General features: G+C 37.1%; 1 long non-coding RNA gene across 1 annotated transcript in view; it reads right to left on the minus strand.

Annotated features, from left to right (window-relative positions):
- The window catches only part of LOC309659456, a 125,613-nt gene extending 109,343 nt beyond the window's left edge, over positions 1-16,270 (minus strand). Inside the window, exon 1 of the long non-coding RNA XR_014262821.1 lies at positions 1,588-16,270. This is a non-coding gene — a long non-coding RNA (uncharacterized lncRNA). The remainder of the gene's footprint in view (positions 1-1,587) is intronic.
- Positions 16,271-19,240: the final 2,970 nt, after the last annotated feature.

Below are 19,240 nucleotides of genomic sequence, written 5' to 3' on the forward strand. Positions count from 1 at the left end.
AGAACAGTCATCATTATCACCCAAAGTATAGTCACCATCATCTTTTATACAGCATACCACTCTACATACAATCAACTTTGGATGGAGTTTCTTATTACAATTGAAGGCTTAAATTCTACCTTCTCTGTCAGTGTTAGATTAGGGGAAAGTGTTTAATCCTCTCTCCTAGGGGTTGCCAAAAATGACCTGGGATTTGAAATAGACACAGCACATTGACAGAGCTGGGGAAGGAGAGTTGAAATAATTTTGTTTTTCTGAAATCTGGGACACTGCCTGACTTCTTTCATTTGTAATTTCACTTAAACTAAAAGGAAAGATTGGATCTCATAAGTTGTCTAAAATGTTTAAGTATGTTCCCATTTGGTTATTCCCAGCTTTTCAAGCCTAGAAGGAAAGTCACATGGCCCTGTATTCTCATTCTGTGCTTAAGGCAACATAAGTCCCAAGACGTTAGGATGCATCCAGGCTCCCTCTGCAATCACGTGGAGGAATAAGAACTGGAACCCCAGCTCCGGAATCTGTGTCCAGTGCTCTTCAGGACACAACCAGCTTCCTTATATACAACCCACAGAAGCTTCTTTCCTTTATGGGTGTGAAGTTGGAAAGTGAAGCAGAAATAAACTCCACTGAATCAGGGGCAGAGTCTTTTGTAAAGGGCTTCTGCTCTCTGCATTCTCCCCTCCACCAGATTCTCCCCCAAGCTCATCATGCCATTCATTCTTCCCTTCAGAGGACTTGACCTGAATCTGTTCCGTTTGTAAATTCAGAATCTGGAGCTGGAGTGACTTTTCCCTTTAAAGACTATTATTTGATTATCTTCATAATTTTACTTGTAATGCCTAAATTTTCTTTAGCAATTTTTAGCTCATATATGATTAATCCTTGATAATTTGACAGTTTAACTGACATGCTTCTGAAGAAGCTGTAATTAATTTTAATGCACAGCTCATTGTTTTCTAATTTTATGTTTACATTTACCTCATTATATATGTTGGATTAAAGATATTAATGGTCCGTTTGAGCAAAACATATATTTTAAGTCTCACATTGCTGGAACGAAGTAGGGAACTTTGACATTACAGTTTTCAAAATTTCTGAATGCAAAACTTAATAAAGGGCTTCCCTGGTGGTGCAGTGGTTGAGAATCTGCCTGCTAATGCAGAGGACACGGGTTCAAGCCCTGGTCTGGGAGGATCCCACGTGCCGCGGAGCAACTGGGCCCGTGAGCCACGATTACTGAGCCTGCGCGTCTGGAGCCTGTGGTCCGCAACAAGAGAGGCCGTGATAGTGAGAGGCCCGCGCACCGCGATGAGGAGTGGCCCCTGCTTGCCGCAACTGGAGAAAGCCCTCACACAGAAATGAGGACACAACACAGCCAAAAATAAATACATAAATAGATAAATTAAAATAAAAACTTATATAAATCTTCATCCTCCAAGTATATTTACTACAATTAAAAAAAATCAGGCTTCCCTGGTGGCACAGTGGTTAAGAATCTGCCTGCCAATGCAGGGGACATGGGTTCGAGCCCTGGCCCGGGAAGATCCCACATGCTGCAGAGCAACTAAGCCCATGCGCCACAACTACTGAGCCTGAGCTCTAGAGCCCACGAGCCACAACTACTGAGCCCATGTACCACAACTACTGAAGCCCGCGTGCCTAGAGCCCATGCTCTGCAGCAAGAGAAGCCACTGCAATGAGAAGCCCGCGCACCGCAACGAAGAGTAGCCCCCGCTCGCCGCAACTAGAGAAAGCCCGGGCAGAGCAACAAAGACCCAACGCAGCCAAAAATAAATAAATAAATAAAGTTATTTTTTAAAAAATCAGAAACTCAAAGCCTAACAAAAATTCAAGTCAATTCTGAGACTAAGAACTAGGTCTTGTGGCTCTCAGTCCAGTTCTCTCTCCTCCCTGTCAAACACTTGTGCATCTTTACTCTGGTTATACAGCAGCTGCCCCAAAAATTATCACATAGTGAAATGAACATCATTGAGGGTGTGGGCAGAGGGGTGTGGGGCAATCACCAAAAAGGGCAAGAGAGATTTGAAAGAGAAGCTTGGGAGAGAAGAAGCAATAAACGTTATTAAGAACTAAGTCAGGCGACTTCCCTGGTGGCGCAGTGGTTAAGAATCTGCCTGCCAATGCAGGGGACGTGGGTTCCAGCCCTGGTCCAGGAAGATCCCACATGCTGCAGAGCAACCAAGCCTGTGCACCACAACTACTGAGCCTGTGCTCTAGAGCCCACAAGGCACAACTGCTGAAGCTCATGCACTGAGAGCCCATGTTCTGCAACAAGAGAAGCCACCACAATGAGAAGCCTGCGCACCACAATGAAAGGTAGTCTCCACTCGCCACAACTAGAGAAAGCCCAGGGTCAGCGAAAAAGACCCAATGCAGCCAAAAAATAATAATAATAAAATTAAATTTAAAAAAACAAAGAATTAAGTCAGGGTCCAAGGACAAGATACCAGAGATGTTATCATTAAAATGTCATCCTAAGATCCCAGGGAGGACCAAGACCCCAGTGGGAAATTCACTTTCCTATAATTTTCCCTGGCATCCCTCTTATTCCCACTGCATGAAGAGCCTTCCTAGTGCCTGTCACGCCTACTTTTTGCAGTTGTCTCTTCTGTACATATTTTTGGAGCATGGTTTGCTTTCAGTATGTTCTCATGGGACCTGCATCTTTCAAGAAATCTTTCACGGTTTCTAATGTACCAAGGGAATCTTACTTTTTCCAGTATGGCTATTAGAAGATACTCTACTAACATGTTATTTCACTATAAAAATGTGTTCTCAAACAAAAATCACTAAATATTTGATGAAACCCAACACCACGAGTGCCAGTGACCTCAACAAATGGAGGAAATGTTACCTAAGAAAGAATAATTAATAGAATTAGTGGAGCAGGACAGTAGATTCACTTCAATTAATTTCCTCAAAAACATGTGGAAAGTATAGTGCTTGTGGATGTATATATGTATATACACACTTATGTATGCATGTGAAAATAATCAATTCAAGGTACTAGATATTAAAAATTAGATTGTTGAAGAAATTCAATAGACGGTCTACAAAGCAAAATGCACTTGGCAGAAGAATGATTAATGAGCTGGAAGTTTAAGTGGAGGACTCTTACCAGAATGCAGCAGAAATGAAGATGTAAGAGTATGAAAACAAAATGAAGGGACAGGGTCAAAAGAGCCAGAAGTTTCATCATCTGTTTCAAAGAAGTTCCAAAAAAGAAAATAATGAGAATGTAAGGGAGTAGATACATGAATGTATAGATAAAATTTCCAAAAATTAAATTAAAAAAAATTATTAAACCCACCTGATTAAAAGGGCTTAGCAAGTAGAATAAAGATTAAACACACACACGCACACATGTACATACACCCCTATTCATATCATGGTGAAATTTCAGAACACCAAGGAAAAAGGGAAGATCCTAAAAGCTTTTACAAAAAATAAAACAGATGATGTACAAAGAAACAGGAATAAAAGAGCCAACAAAGGACTTCCCTGGTGGCGCAGTGGTTAAGAATCTGCCTGCCAATGCAGGGGACACAGCTTTCAGCCCTGATCCGGGAAGATCCCACATGCCGCGGAGCAACTAAGCCCGTGTGCCACAACCACTGAGCCTGCGCATGGAAAACTCGTGCTACAAGAGAAGCCACTGCAATGAGAAGCCTGCTCACCACAATGAAGAGTAGCCCTCACTCTCTGCAACTAGAGAAAGCCCACATGCAGCAACAAAGACCCAACACAGCCAATAAATAAATAAATAAATAAAAAGAGCCAAAAAAGCATGCTAGTTAAGAGCTGAAATGTGTGGATTTGAATCCTAGTTCTACCATTTGCAAACAGTGGGACTTCAGACAAGCTCTTTATCCTTAGTCCTTCATTTTCCTTATCTGTAAAATTGGATAATAATAATACCTACCTCCTAAGGTGGTTAAGGGAGTAAATGAGTTAATATTTAGAAAGCACATAGAACAATGTCTGGCACATAGTATATTCTATACAATTGTTTGTTAAATAAAATTGAAATGAGACTTATCAGGAATGCTGGATGGAGAGAAACAGTAAATCAGTGTCTTCAAAGTTGTAAAGAAAAATACTTTTGAATGTAGAATGTTACACCCACCCAAACTATCATTTAAGAGTGACGGCAAAATAAATACATCTTCAGAAAGTTAAGGACAAACTTATCATCCATGAACTCTTTCTGATGGAAAGTTGTCCAGCAGGAAGGATGTACTCTAACAGAATAGGAATTATAACAGATCTCATATTACAATGTCTTCATCATACAGATAAGAAATCAAGACCCAAAGTGGTCTTGTTTATTTTTTATAATAATCATGTAGCTATTAAATGTAAGAGTCAAGGTTGAATCCAGATGTCCTGACTATGACCCAGTAATTTTTTTCTCCCCTTTCTGTAACAGGAATTCATAGATAATTAGATTTGTTCAGGGTTCAAGTGTCTTCCATGACAGCGAGATCCTAATGCTGTAGGGCTGTAAACTTATAACAAACTCCACATGGGTTTGAAAATCTTTTTAAGTTATGCTCAGTGATAAAGTGAACATTTAGTCAAGAAAACATTCGTTGTCAACCTCAATGTCATCAACCTCTCCATTTTCCTTTGTACTAGGGAGTGTATAAACATAGCATTAGCACTAAACAGTTAAGGTGTTCATTGAATAATATGGTTTAAATTATCCAAGTTGCTCCTCCGAGCTCTCATGATTAGTCTTAGGGAAACTTGACTGGTATTGTTGCTGTTGTTGCTCTTGTTGTTTTATTTGTTTGTCTTTACTACTTACATAGAAGGTTTGTTTACTACTTGAATTACTATAGGCAGTTTACATAAAATATCTAGCCTCAGTCTGTTCACCTACAATTTGGGGATGCCGATACCTGCTTTGCAGAACTCCTGTGTGGATGTAGTGATTTAATGTTATACAGTGAAGAGAGGAGTGCTTGCCCCAGGGTGGGAATCAGCCAAATATCCATTCCTCCTCAGTCTCTGCCCCCAGGCACAAAACAATTTGTTTCCCAAGAAAGGGATTTCTCTTCTCCCTTTCTCCATTATTTCCTGCCTCCATCCTCTTTATTTTTGCTGCTGGAATGTGGGATTTTGTTTACAGGCATTAATGGAAATATTTTATTTAGAGATATTTAAGACGCTAACCCTTTCTCTTAACTCAGAGTTTTCAAAATACCTAGATGGTCTTTCAAGATAGAAAGACGCAAATAGACATGATCTGATAATCACATGTATAGAAATAAGAAGTAAATTAAGACAGTGAGATCTGTTTTAACATCCATATTTTGAGTTCCAGATAAATGTGAAAGTGCTTAGGAGCTGTACTATGTTCTACTGGTCTCCTATTACAAACTGTATCAAGATTATTCAAAATAAAGACTCTCAACCCCCAACACAGATATGAGACTGCTAGTAATATTCATATGAGAAAATCATATGGGACACACTTGACTACAGCATCCATGCAGGACAGTCACTGGGAAGTGTCTGCCTGAGGGAAATCTCCCATGTGGGACAAATGCACATCCTATTAATGAATAGTCTTTGCTTTAGAAGCAAAGAGAAATCCCAGCTTGGAATTTTGTTAAGAAAGAGAATGGCTACTGGGTCTTTCTTCTGTACCTGCATGAATGTAGCATATTTTAAAGAAAATCTTTCCTTTAAAAATTCCATCTACATGCTCTGCAAGGATTTACTACTCTTAAAGCAAGTTCCCATGGGCATCTAAAAATGTTAATTCATCTACAAAAATCACTTTGCTTGCCCTATTCACTTTGTTTATAAGAATCATCCTAAACAGAATCAGTTATATATTGCAGGGTACATGCAAACCTGGGATACAAGTTCCTTTTAATTTGAGAATCAAAAAATGAGAGAGAGAAAGAAAAACAGGTTTTGTCCAACACTGGATGCATATTCTCATTATGTTTAGGAACATGTCAGCAGAGAGCTTGCCCCTGTTCTTTCCTTTCAACCCTGCACTAGCTGGTCCTCTACTGCCCCCATGAAGATGCAGGAGGCATGAGGAAAGAGGCTAACTTGGTGTCCATTTTGAGGATACATTTTCTTACATTTAAAAGTGAAATTAAGATGTTTTCACTTCTCTTCCTGCTTGAAAATCACTTCCAAATACCAAGGAGAAAAATTAAATAAGTAAACAAACAAACTTCATTTTCATTGACACTTGAAGTAGAATATATAGACAGAGGGAAAGCAATGGGTAAGTAAAATAAATTACTTTGAGGAATGGAAAGGTCAATTTAATTACTTGCACAGAGTAACTACCACAGAACCCTGGAAAGGCTCAGTAAGTATCATGTACTTCAGAAGATAGGGTGGAGGGGGACCTGAAAACAGGGATTGTTTAGTCTGTATAAGAAACAATTAGAATCTCCAAGCTCATGTCACTTCATAGTCAAGTGATCAATCCCCTACCTCTAGAGTACTAGAAATATATTCTCTGAAAAATTTGAACAAGAGAACTCTGGACTTGGCTCAGATAGAATGCAGGAGGCAAGATTAAGTGAAAACCACTGAATAGAGAAAACCCTCTCCAATGTTCTTTCCCACCCAGTTACAGAATGCTATCAGTTAGGCTCATACATGCAGGCAAAAGACTGAAGGACTCTTCTCTGGAGAAAGTAAACTACTCCAGATGCAAGGCCTTACCCATATCCACAGAACTTTCAGTGAGGTTTTAGGAAACTCACTCTTAGATATAAATGCATAACAACACTTTACCATGAAAAAAAAAAAGGGGGGGATCAAAAACAAAGAAACAAAAGGAAATTTGAAGGAAACAGAGACAATGCTAGAAACAGATGAAAACTCCCAAAGAACCATAATTAATATCCTTAAAGAGAAAATATTACATCCATGAGATAAAAGCAACAAACTTTAGAAAAGAATAATCAGAGAAGGAAAGAGCTCTTAGAAATTACACATATGATTAATTAGTCAAAATTTAAAAGTGGGTAAAGTGATCAAAAGTAGAACTAAAAAGAAGAAAGAGGAAAAATGAATGTGAAAAGTAAGAAAATTAGAAAATCACTCTGGGGCTTTAATATACAAATAAGAATAATTTAAAGAAGAGAGACCAAATAAGATGGTGGAGAGGAAATTATTTTTTTTAATACAAGAAAGTATCTAAGAAATAAAGGACACTTGCTTTTAGACTAAAAGAGCCTGCTCAGTACTTGCCCAATAAACAAAATTAGACCCATGTCAAGGTACATAATTATAAAATTCAAGAATATACAGAGAAGACCCAAAGAATTTCCAAAGAGGAAAAGCAGATTACCTACAAAGAATCAAGTAAATGAAGCCATAGGCCTTCTCAACAGCAACTGATTGAATATGGTTTTCAACATAGAATTCTATACCCAGCAAAAGTGTCAATTATGAGTGAAGATAGAATGAGTATATTTACACATGTAATGTATCACATTTTTATCTTTCATGAAGCCTTTCCCTGGTGGATGTACCTTGACAAAATGAAGAAAAGATATGGGAGGATATCAGATCCTAGAAATATGGTATCTAATATAAGAGCATGAATATCCATTATAACAGCATAGAAACTGCCAGGATGCACAAGAGGACTACAGAGGAACCAGTCCAGGGTGAGCTGGAAAACAGAGGGTTTCAGGTAGGATGTCTCATCTTCAGGTAGGATGTAGGTCTCAGGTAGGTGTCAGGCAGGATGAGCAAAGAGATGATCTAAAAATATTTCTCATGGGAAGAGCTGTATTTAGAGATAGCTTACTGAGTAGTTGGAGGGTGTTGAAGAACACAGCCATTAGGCCAAAGAAAATTAAGCAAATAAAAAAATAAGACAATAATTAATTTCAAGAAAAATCATAAGTCATACAAGAAAGGGAACATATACACTATATACTATAATACACTATAAAACTGTAATATAAGATACACTATAATACCCTGCCTGGCAAAGCAAAGAAGAGTATTTCCACAGTTATAGGAATAGAAAGTATTCAACTGAAAATTTTGGTATATATACACAGGGAAGAAAGGGAATGGTTAATGGGAATAGTTGACCATCCTAAAACCTTCATCTACTGTAATAAAAATTCAATGTATAAATGTGATGAAACAATGAATCTCTGTAGGTATATGGATTAAATGCCATAAAAAGAAGCTAGAAATTTTAAAGTGGTTACTTCTTTACAGGATAGAGGAGGAAGGTGAGGAGAGGGGCAGGTGACTGCTATTTTTTGTTATAAGATTTTTAGCACTATTTGACTATTTAAGGTAATATATTGATAAACATAAAAGTTAAGTTTGGGTGACACATTTTTTTGCTCTTTTTTATATGGACTTTTTCAGATAACAAAGGGTATGCAGGCTTATTGAAGATTTGGAAGATACATAATAATTTAGAAAAGGAAATTAAAAACTATCCATCCAGTGTCATCTATTGCTAGCCATTCTTTATTCCTGTGTGTATCATTTTCCACAACATAAGCCATTCTCTGAATATAATTTATATCTTTTCTTAGCCTGATATTTTATAAGCAGAGGTTTTCACACTTTTCAATACTTTTCATAAACATTTTTATTAGCTGTATAATAGTCCATCTGATGATAGGACACAATTTAACTAATGCCGTATTTTTGAACATTTCTTTTTTAAAAAATTCCCCAGCTATAAATAATGTTATTTTAAACATATTTGTTCATTGATCTTTCCCTAGAAAGCTCAATTTTCCTGTAAATAAAATTGCTGGGCCAAACAGTCAAAACATTTTTGAGGCATTTGGCACGAGCTATTAAATTACTCTCCAGAAAGTCTTCTAATTCATATTGTCACCAGCAGTATATGAGACTATTTCATTTCAGTGTCATCCTGCTGACACTGGATTTTCTCATTATAAAAAATAATCTTAAACTAGCCTAAAGTAAAATGGATCAGTTTTTCCCCAAATTATGGATTTTTTTCAAATTTTTCAAAATTGGTGACAGGAATATTAGTCCCTAAGGAAAGTCCCATAGAAGCTAGAAGATGCTGGCCATTTCCCCTAGGAGAGAGGATTAAAAACTTTCCCCTAATCTAACACTGAAGGAGAAGGTAGAATTTAAGGTTTCAGTTATAATAAGAAACCCCACATCCTCTTGGTTTTCTGTGTGTAGAACCAACACCTGGTGAGATAATTCAGAGAAAGAAAACAGGAACAAGAACGAAATCATGCTATTTCAGCATTAGCCTCAATATAAGAAATTTTTGTGCTAATGGAAGTCTTAGCTAATGCTATGGTGTTAATCATTTTGCAATATGTAAGTGTATCAAATCAACACCTTGTACACCTTAAATTTAAATGTCAATTATGTAATGTTATACATCAATTACATCTCAATAAACCCGGAGAAAAAAAGAAATTTTCATGCTGTGAGATATTTTGAATCATGAAATTAAGTGATAAATTCATTTGTAGAAACCAAAACTCCTCTGTGATATTTTTCCTAGGATGGTCCACTTGGGTTAATGAGGACCTTGCCAATACTATAGGAACACCCACTTCTGTGGAGCTAGGGGCCAGTAAAATAAATAACAGTGGCTGACATTTACTAAGTCTTCCTAGACACCAGACACTTTACTTGCAATATCTCATTTAATCCATATAGCAACCCTATTAGCTTAGAATTATTTCCATTTTGCAGATGAGGAGAATGAAGGCCACAGAGCCTGTATGACTTGAGGGTCAGCACTCTTCACAGTGGCACTGCCAGCTCAGACCCCTGGGTCCTCACCTCAGCAAACAACCATAAGTCAGAAAGAAAGCTGAAAAATTCTTTGTGCTTCTGAGCTGCACGCTGAAAGTTTTGAACACACCTATAGTCTTATTAGTTTGAAGATAGATCTGCACATTAGAGGCTGTCTTTTTTTTTTTTTTTTAGGTAGGCTTATTCCTAGGTATTTTATTCTCTTTTATTATTATTATTTTTGGCTGTGTTGGGTCTTTGTTGCTGCGCGCGGGCTTTCCCTAGTTGCGGCGAGCGGCGGCTACTCTTCAGTGCAGTGCGCGGGCTTCTCATTGCAGTGGCTTCTCTTGTTGCGGAGCACGGGCTCTAGGCGCGTGGGCTCAGTAGTTGTGGCTCGCAGGCTCTAGAGCGCAGGCTCAGTAGTTGTGGTGCACAAGCTTAGTTGCTCCATGGCATGTGGGATCTTCCTGGACCAAGGCTCGAACCCATGTCCCCTGCACTGGCAGGCAGATTCTTAACCATTATGCCACCAGGGAAGTCCTAGAGGCTGTCTTTAAAAAAAAAATGAGTAGGGGCATTGAGTCTGGGGAGAGAAGATCTAGCGAGATCAAGTGATAGCAAAGAAGGATTCTGCTTATAAAGACAGAATCTGGACTGCAAGGTAAAGTTGCAGGCGAGAAAAATCCAGTTTAATATATTTTAACTGGTTTCTAATTACATTTTAAACTTTAAAGAACTGTACAGTTAAAATTTATTATTATTAACAAGAGCTTCTCAACAATGAGGCAGCCTCTCTCCTAAGGTAATGAATAAAAATTAATTTCTGATAATTCTTTTGAGAAAGATCTACCTTCACTTGGGCTGCATGTATCTTAAAGGCAATGCCAGTCTTGGAGAGTAACCAACATCACTGAATTTCTGTCACTGCCCAGCCTCTACCAAAGGGCGCCAAACCACTATATCCAATAACTCCTCCCCTCCACATCCTCCCAACAGTTATCCCCATCCAAATGGGCATCAACCCTGCTAGACTGACTCCAGAAGAACTCATGCCCCACTCACACATGCCCCAGGTACTTCTTAAAATTTACAATTTTTTTCTTTTTGTATTATACAGTACTTTATACATGCAGGAAAATATGACAAACCCTTTTAGACCCTTTACCAAATTATGTCAAACCTTATTTTTCTATATTTTAAAAGAAATAACACATTTTGGTTATAATTAGAGCCATCTGTGAAACTCTCCTTGCTCCCTAGAGATAAACACCATCCTGAATTTGGTACTTACTATCCCCTTGCATGTGTGACTATATATACATTTTCCATTTTATATCCATAGACGTGAATTTATCTGTATTAATTTCTGAGGGCTGCTGTAACACAGTATCATAAACTTGGTGGCTTAGGACAACAGAAATTTATTTTCTCACAGTTCTGGAGGCTTGAAGTCCAAAATCAAGGTGTTAACAGGGCCGTGCTCCTTCCACACTTCTAGTGGAGAATCCTTCCTTGCCTCTTTCAGCTTCTGGTAACCCCAGGTGTTCCTTGGCTTGTGGTAGCTTTAACATCAATTTCTGCCTTCATGGCATTCTCCCTGTGTGTCTCTGTCTTCTCTTCTTATAAAGACACCAGTCATATTGGATAATGACTAACAACAATACTATCTCCAAATAAGATAACATTCTGAGACTTCAACAAATCGTTTTGGGAGACACAATTCAATCCATAATAGTATCTATAAACAATACCTGGAATTGATTGGATGTTTTAAAACTTACATAAATGATATTATTCTGCAACTGGCTTTTTTTCTTTTACTAATAATTTTGAGATTAATCTGTCTCAGAACATGTAACTGTAAGTTGTTCATTTTAACAAATGTATAGTATAGTATTCCACTGTATGAACATACTGCAATTACTTATCCATTCTCCTTTATGGGCATTTTGTTGCTTCTGTAATTTATCATCACAAAAAGTGCTGCAATAAACTTCTTTTTACATGTTGTTTGTGCACCTGTGTGATCATTTGTCTGATGTGTTAACATAGGAATATGGGGATTGGGTTTGTAGGATTAGTGTCAAATTGCTCTCCGAAACTAGTAATAATAAATTAAACACCCACCAGTCCTGTCCTAGAGTTCACACTACTCAGTATCCTTGTTGATATTTGGCATGGCCCGATTTTTAAGTTTTTTGCCTATACGGTTGATGTGAAATTGTTGCTTCAGTTTTCATTTCCCTTATTCTGAATAGGTTGAATAATGACGCATATTTAGTAGCCATTAAGCTTTCCTCTTCTGTGAATTGCCTGTTTATATCCTTAAGCTTGTTAGTTTTCTCTTGCTAACTTATTAGGATTTTTAATATATTTTAGATCCTAACTGGTTGCAAGTTTTGCAACTATCCCTCAATATGTGACTTATCTTTGCACTTTGTTCTTGGTCTTTTCTCACACAGATGCTTTTTGAAATTTTTAATGTAGTCAAATTTCTGAATATTTCTGTTCATGATGTATATTTGATATTTGGATTTATAAGTACAATATTCTCCTATATTTACTTTGTTTAACTTTTCATTTTAAAATAATTCAAACACAGAGAACTTACAAATTCTGGATACTCTTTATCCAGACTCGACAATTGCCAACATTTTGTCACATTTGCTTTATTATTCTCTCTATATATACATAATTAATTTATTGCACATTATGTGTTGTATATTATATAATACTACATATAATAGAAAATAATAAATTATATAATTCACATTATATAATTATATTAAGCACTGTTATTTTAATTAGTATGCATTATTGATAGTACACTTTTTCTAAATCATTTGAAAGTTGTACACATCATGCCTCTTTAATACTTCACTGCATAGTTCCCAAGAACAAAGACATTCACTCACATAACTACAGTATAACTATCAAAATCAGGAATTTTAACGTTGATAAAAAACTGTGATCTATAGTTCATACTCAAATTTTGTCCGTTTTTATAATGATGTAAGTTTGGGAAATTTTTTTCTGGTATAATATCCAGTTCATGATAATACATTACATCTAATTTTATGTCTATTAAAGTTCCTTAAATCTGTAATACTTCAGCCTTTATGTGTCTTTACTGAAATGGACTCTTTTTTGCTGCATGTACAGGTCATTTATTTTTGTAGAATGTCCCTCAATTGTCAGATGTTTTCTCAGGGTTAGATTCTGGTTATGGTAGGAATAATACATAATTATCTTTTCTTTTTAAAAAAATTGTTTGCTTTTCTCTTTTAGGTATATAATCATATATTTTTACATATGGTGTGAGGTAGGGATGTTTTATTTTTCCATATGAATAAGCATTATCATTAGAAAATTATTTCCAAAAAGATTTGTAATTATAAATGCTACTTCTGCCACATATCAATTTTCCATATATACATAGTACCTTTTCTGGGATTTCTATTCTGGTCCATTGTTTTATTTGATCATCCTTGTGCCAATGTTACCTTAATTATTACAGCTTTATAATAGGGCAAGACAACCTACTCTATTCTTATTTTACTTCAAAACTGTCTTGGCTATTATTGACCCTTTGTAAAGTTCCATATACACACACACATCTGAGGAAGTATTTAATTGTATTGAATGAATAGATTAATTTCAGGAGAATTGCCATCTTTACAAGAACTAAATCATTCCATTAATGGGCTGAACAAGATTTATCTCTTTTGTATAGATCCTTTATGTCTTTTGGGCAAATTTGATGTTATATCAGTACATACAGGTTCCATACATCTTTTGTTGCATAAATTCTGAATTATTTTCTAGGGTTTTTTTGTTTGTTTGTTTTGTTATTTTTTTAGGTGTTACATATTAAAAATCCATTTTAAAATGGATTTTAAAATCCAGTATTTTTGTTACTGACAGATAGGAACACAAATGATTTGTGTGTATTGATCTTATATCCAACAACTTTACTGAACTCTTTAAGTCCAATGGTTTGTAACTTTGTAGATTGTGAATATAGAAATCACATTGTCTGCAGCATGGACTTCTGTTATACTGTGGAATTAGGCATCTTTGTTTAAAAGAAATATGCCTAACTTTTTGCCATCAAGAATGAACGTTTTATGCTTTGAATTTCTTTGGAATTCTTGCTTTGATGTTTTGAGGTTTTAATCTACTGTTTCTTACAATCGTAAGTAGCCTCAAAATCCCTATTAACTTACAAACATGCTGCATTATGTTCCTTAACCCCACATTCTGCTCCACCTCTGCTCCATTTCTCACTTCTCTTTATGGAAAATTCTTTTTAAAGTTGTCTATATTCATTATATCCATTAGTTCTTTGCATAGATTCTCTTGAACCCATTCCAATTGGGCTTTTATTTTACCACTCCACTGAAATTTCTCCTGTCAATATCACCAGTAATCTCTACCTGGCCAAATATACTTCAGGTCTCAACTTAGCTTCTCATCAGCGTTTGACACTTTTGCCACTTGTCTTCAGAGACACCACATTCTCCTGGCACTGGCTCCTCCTTCTAGTTCTCCTTTGCTAGATCCTTCCCCTTTTATTCTAAATTATGGGATGTTGCAGGGCTCAGTCCTAGTCACTATTTACTCTCACACTCTTGGTAGGTAATTTCCGTTTGTCTCCTGACTTTAACAGCCAACTCTGTGCTGATGATTTCCAGGTGTTAATCTCCAGGCCAACTGCTCCAGACTTATATATCTGCCAGCCTACTTGACATCTTTGCTCAGATATCTAATAGGACACTCATATTTAAAATGCAGAAGACAAGCCCTTGACTTCTCACCATCCTCTCCCAACAATGTTCCTGATCTCAGGAAATAATATTATTATTCCCTGATTGGGGTTCTCCTTGATTCCACACTTTTGTTCACAATGCACATACAGCCTGTCAGGAAATCCTGTTGGTTTTACTTCAAAATATATTTGTGGTATAAATAAATGAGGAAAATCGATGCCCCAAGATGTGCCATGTTTAATTTCAGGTCTCACGGATTCATAATGTAAAGAGCACTCCTGTTTGTTTCAGGACATGGCTTTAAGGTAATCTTGCACAAGGAGCAATTAAAATATAGAAATTCCAAAATAATTATGCCACACCATATATTTACTTGTGTTTTTGAGTACCAAGTGACAGTACACCAAAGTTATACCATCACATGGCTACCTTAAAAAAAACAAGATATTGGTCCCACTTTCTATATTTCCCAGCTTTGCTATTATAAGTATGACCACCATGATATCTGCCACAACTCAACTGAGTATTGTCCAGGAAGGAAACATTTAGAAATCTATTTGTTTCCATCCAAATTCTCTTTATACATTGGAAATTCAGTAACAGGTGGCATAGTACCTTTTTAATCAGCCATTCTTCTCATTAAGGGTGGCAAATGGAGTTAAAAGAAGAGCATGCTTTTCTTCCCAATTGTGTATTTCTTATAGAAATAGAACCAATGGGACAGATAAGCATAGTTTTCAATTATTACAGCAGCCCAGAACCCCGGGCCATAAACCCTAGAAGTAGAGCATACATAACTTAGAATAACATTTAAAGAAATTAAATATCTAGTGTCAATCAGTGCTCTGATGCACCATTCCTTTTTTTGTTCTTTCCCCTTCTTAACAAAGGGAAGTAAATCTCTGAGTCTTTCCCTCACCTACTTATCTTGCAGTCATATTATTTTTCACATTGGAAACTAAAGTTATCAGAGGCTTCTTCACAGGGGTGACTGTCTGCAGATTCAATCTCTCCCTTGTCAGACACTGGAGTAATTTCCAAAAGGCTGCTAGCTTTCTTTTTTGCAGAAACCTACTTTGGCCTTTCAAAAGAGGAAAAAGTAATCTTCCTTTGCCTCCTGAATTCTCATTATTAGTTTTTAAATGAGAATGAGCTCCAAACATGAATGTGAAGAGAAGGGGACGGATGCACCAACATGAGGAGGTCCCGGCAGGCTTCCTGGAGAAAGTGCCCAAGACAAACCCTGAAGGAAGAATGTGAGTCCAGAAAATGGGTCTGGGTTATTGTTGGGGCAGCAGGATTTCAGTAAGAAGTGAAGAAGTGAGTAAAATTATGGAAACAAACAAGAACGTAGTCTGTGCAGTGGAAAAGCATAGACCATGCAGTTAATTCAAATAAAAAACAAGGAGTACTGAGCCTTGTTAGTGGGCAGAAATTGAACTGGAGGGCCGTGTTCACCATATTGGGGAGTACATTAGTTTGCTAGGGCTGCTGTGAAAGTTACCACTAACTAGGTGACTTAAAACAACAAATTTATTTTCTCACAATTTGAGGACCTGAAGTTCGAAATCAGGGTTAATTCCTTCTGGAGGCTCTGAAGTAGAATCGGTTCCATTCCTCTCTCCTAGATTTTGGTAGCTGCTGGCAACTCTTGGTGTTCTTGTAGATAGCATCACTCTAACCTCTACCTCCATCTTTACATCATCTTTTCCTCCGTGGTTTCTTCCCCTCTCAAGATCCTTAACTTAATTACATCCACAAAGACCTTTTTGCCAAATAAGGTCACATTCACAAGTTCTGGGTGGACATATCTTTTGGAGGGCTACCATTCATCCTATTACAGGAAGCTCAGGCATTGACTTGTAGGCAGTGGGGAGCCTTTCAGACTTTCTACAAGAAAAGATGAGACTTCTGTCATAGTAAGATGACTCAGCAAGGGCTGTAATAGTAAGGATGGAGATAAAGAGACAAACAGAAATATTTAGGAGTTATGCTCAGTAGGACTTGATTGCTTAGATGTGAGGATTGAATAAGAGGACTGTCTATGATACTTCCCACAGTTCTGGCTTGAGCAAATCTGATTATTATACAGAGACACCAGAAAAGAGAAGTGCTTGGAAAAAGACTATTCTTCTGTTTTTGAAATGCTGATTTTGAGGGCCTCTTGGGTAGGCTACTGGAGAAATCCAATAGGCTGGGCTAGAGATACCAATTTGGGAGTCATCTCTGAATAAGTGAAGATAAAAACTATCGAGTTTTCAACAGTAACCTATTCAGGAGCCGAGGATATGACGTACAATATTTAGCCTCAAGAAGGGGCTGGAAAATGTAGGCCAAGTGTCACAGGAGACAGTTCAAGTCAGAGAGGATGGGAAAGCAGACCATATGCTTAGACCTGTGGATGGACTGGCAAGGTGGACATTAGAGAGTGGCCATAGCCCTGGTAGCATCTGTCCCCAGTGCACCAGACAAGGGGAGTAAAGGTGGCACAACCACATCTACTCTTTATTTGCCTGTGGAGCAAAGTGTGGGCCAGGTCTGAGCCAATGGTGAGGGTTGGAGAGTCTCTATGTTTAGAGTTTCAGCATTATTATATAAAACCACAAACTAACATAGGGGACTGTGAGCCATGAACTAGGAAGAGAGAGACAAGCTACATTCTAGACAGTAAGGGACTGCTTTCAGAAGAAGAGTGAAACCTAGCTTCTGGTTGGGTAGATAACTCTGGGATTTATAACTAGAGGATCTGGTAGGGATCCTGCCTTTTTCTGATGTGTTCTCTCACCATGTGTACCAAAGTTCCTTGTGCATGGAGACAGACTAAATATCACATAAGCAGAGGCATTTTCTAATAGGATTGCAGAGGTCATAGTACAGATTTCCCGTCAAGATAGTCTACTGAACTTATATAAGAGAACCCCTGCCACCACTCCAAATACAGACATATAGGTAAAATTTTTGTTAAAAATAAACTTTAAAATACATAGCCAAGCTCAAAAGAAAGAAAGAAAGAAAGAAAAATTTTTACAGACCATAAATAAGAAGAAAATGGGAGTTCATGCTCACTTTTGGGTCTGGGTTTGAGCCTGCCAGGGGAATAAAGTTTAAAACAGAAGTCTCAAGAAAGAGCTGTCCTGTCCTTGAACAGATACACACTTCCCATGATCCCAGGAATGAGCCCTAAACAAGTTGCCCCTAAGAAGCAATGGCCCACAATGGCTCCCTCATGCATCACCTAATTTTTCATTCATAACCAAAGTCCACCAAACCTATGAGGAAAACAACAGCATGCATGAAAGAGGACCACATTGACAAATCAAACAACTGGCCCCAGAGGAAGTAGACACAATTCAGAGAACAGTAAATAGCTTTAAAAAAAGTCCCAGTGAATTTTTTTAGAGAGATTTGACAAGATGCTGCAGCTGCAAAGTAAGTTTAGGCTGCAATGTTGAAGGAGCAACTAGGAAACAAGAAAGAAATCTTGGAAATTAAAAATATGATTGCCAAAATTAAAAGTGCTACAGAACAACTGGAAGAAAAAGAATCTCCTGTAAAGTAGAACAAAAAGACAGACATTGAAAGCATGAGGGAAAAGGCAAGAGAGACTATTTTTATAATTTGTATCATAGGGTATCTGACAGATACAAAAGAATATATGTAACATAGATATAAGTTATGATAATCAAATTAACAGCAGTGGGCCCACCACCCAACTCAAGAATCAAAGCATCACCAACCACTTACTCCCTCCCTGGTCCCATCTCCTGCCTCCCAACCAGAGGTAAGTGTAATTGTGAATTTTCTATTGATTATGACCTTGTTTTTGAAATTTTATTTTGTGCACATATGAATGTATCCTTAAACAATAGTTTTACCTGTTTTTGAACCTAATAAAAATGGCATCATACTGACAGATTGATATAGAAAGATAGACAGACATAAGGCTAGATTGAGAAGCAGCAAAGCACAGTGATTAAAGGTTGGAGTGCCATTTCACGCCAACTCTACCACTCCCAAGCGAGGTGAACTTACACAAGTTACATACCTCTTAAAGTCTTGGTTTCCTCACCTGCAAAATGAAGATAATAATATCTCTTTCAAAGGGCTGTTATGAGGATTGAATGAAGTAATACACATACAATGCTTAGAATGAGCCTGGCACAGAGTAACTACTATGTGGATATTAACCATTGTCACTATTGTTTTGTACTTTGCTTTCTGTGACTTTTTTTCACTCAATTTTATGTTTCTAAGATTTATCAATTTTGTTGCATGTAGTTGTCATTATTTTTTTCTATTGCATAACATTATATTATAAGAATATGCTGTATTTTACCTTTTCATTCTATCAATCTACATTTAGGTTGTTTCACTTTTTTGCTATTAAAATCTATGATGCTATAAGCATTCTTATACCTGTTTACTGGTGTATGGATGCAAAAATTTCTCTAGAACATACATTCGTATGCCTAGGAGTGGAACTGCTGGGCATAGAAGAATGTGCAACTTCACATGATAAGACCAAATCACCAAATTATTTTCCAAAATGATAAACACTTTACAGGATGTAAAACTTTCCGTTGAGTTCAACCTCTTGGTATTGTCAGGTTTCCTAATTTTTTCTTCTTCAATGACAGTAAAATGATACTTCACTATCTTAATTTGCATTTCTATGTTTTCATATGAGTTGAGTATCT

The sequence above is a fragment of the Balaenoptera physalus genome, assembly GCF_965194825.1.
Source record: "Balaenoptera physalus genome assembly, chromosome: 4".
NCBI classification, from domain to species: Eukaryota; Metazoa; Chordata; class Mammalia; order Artiodactyla; family Balaenopteridae; genus Balaenoptera; species Balaenoptera physalus.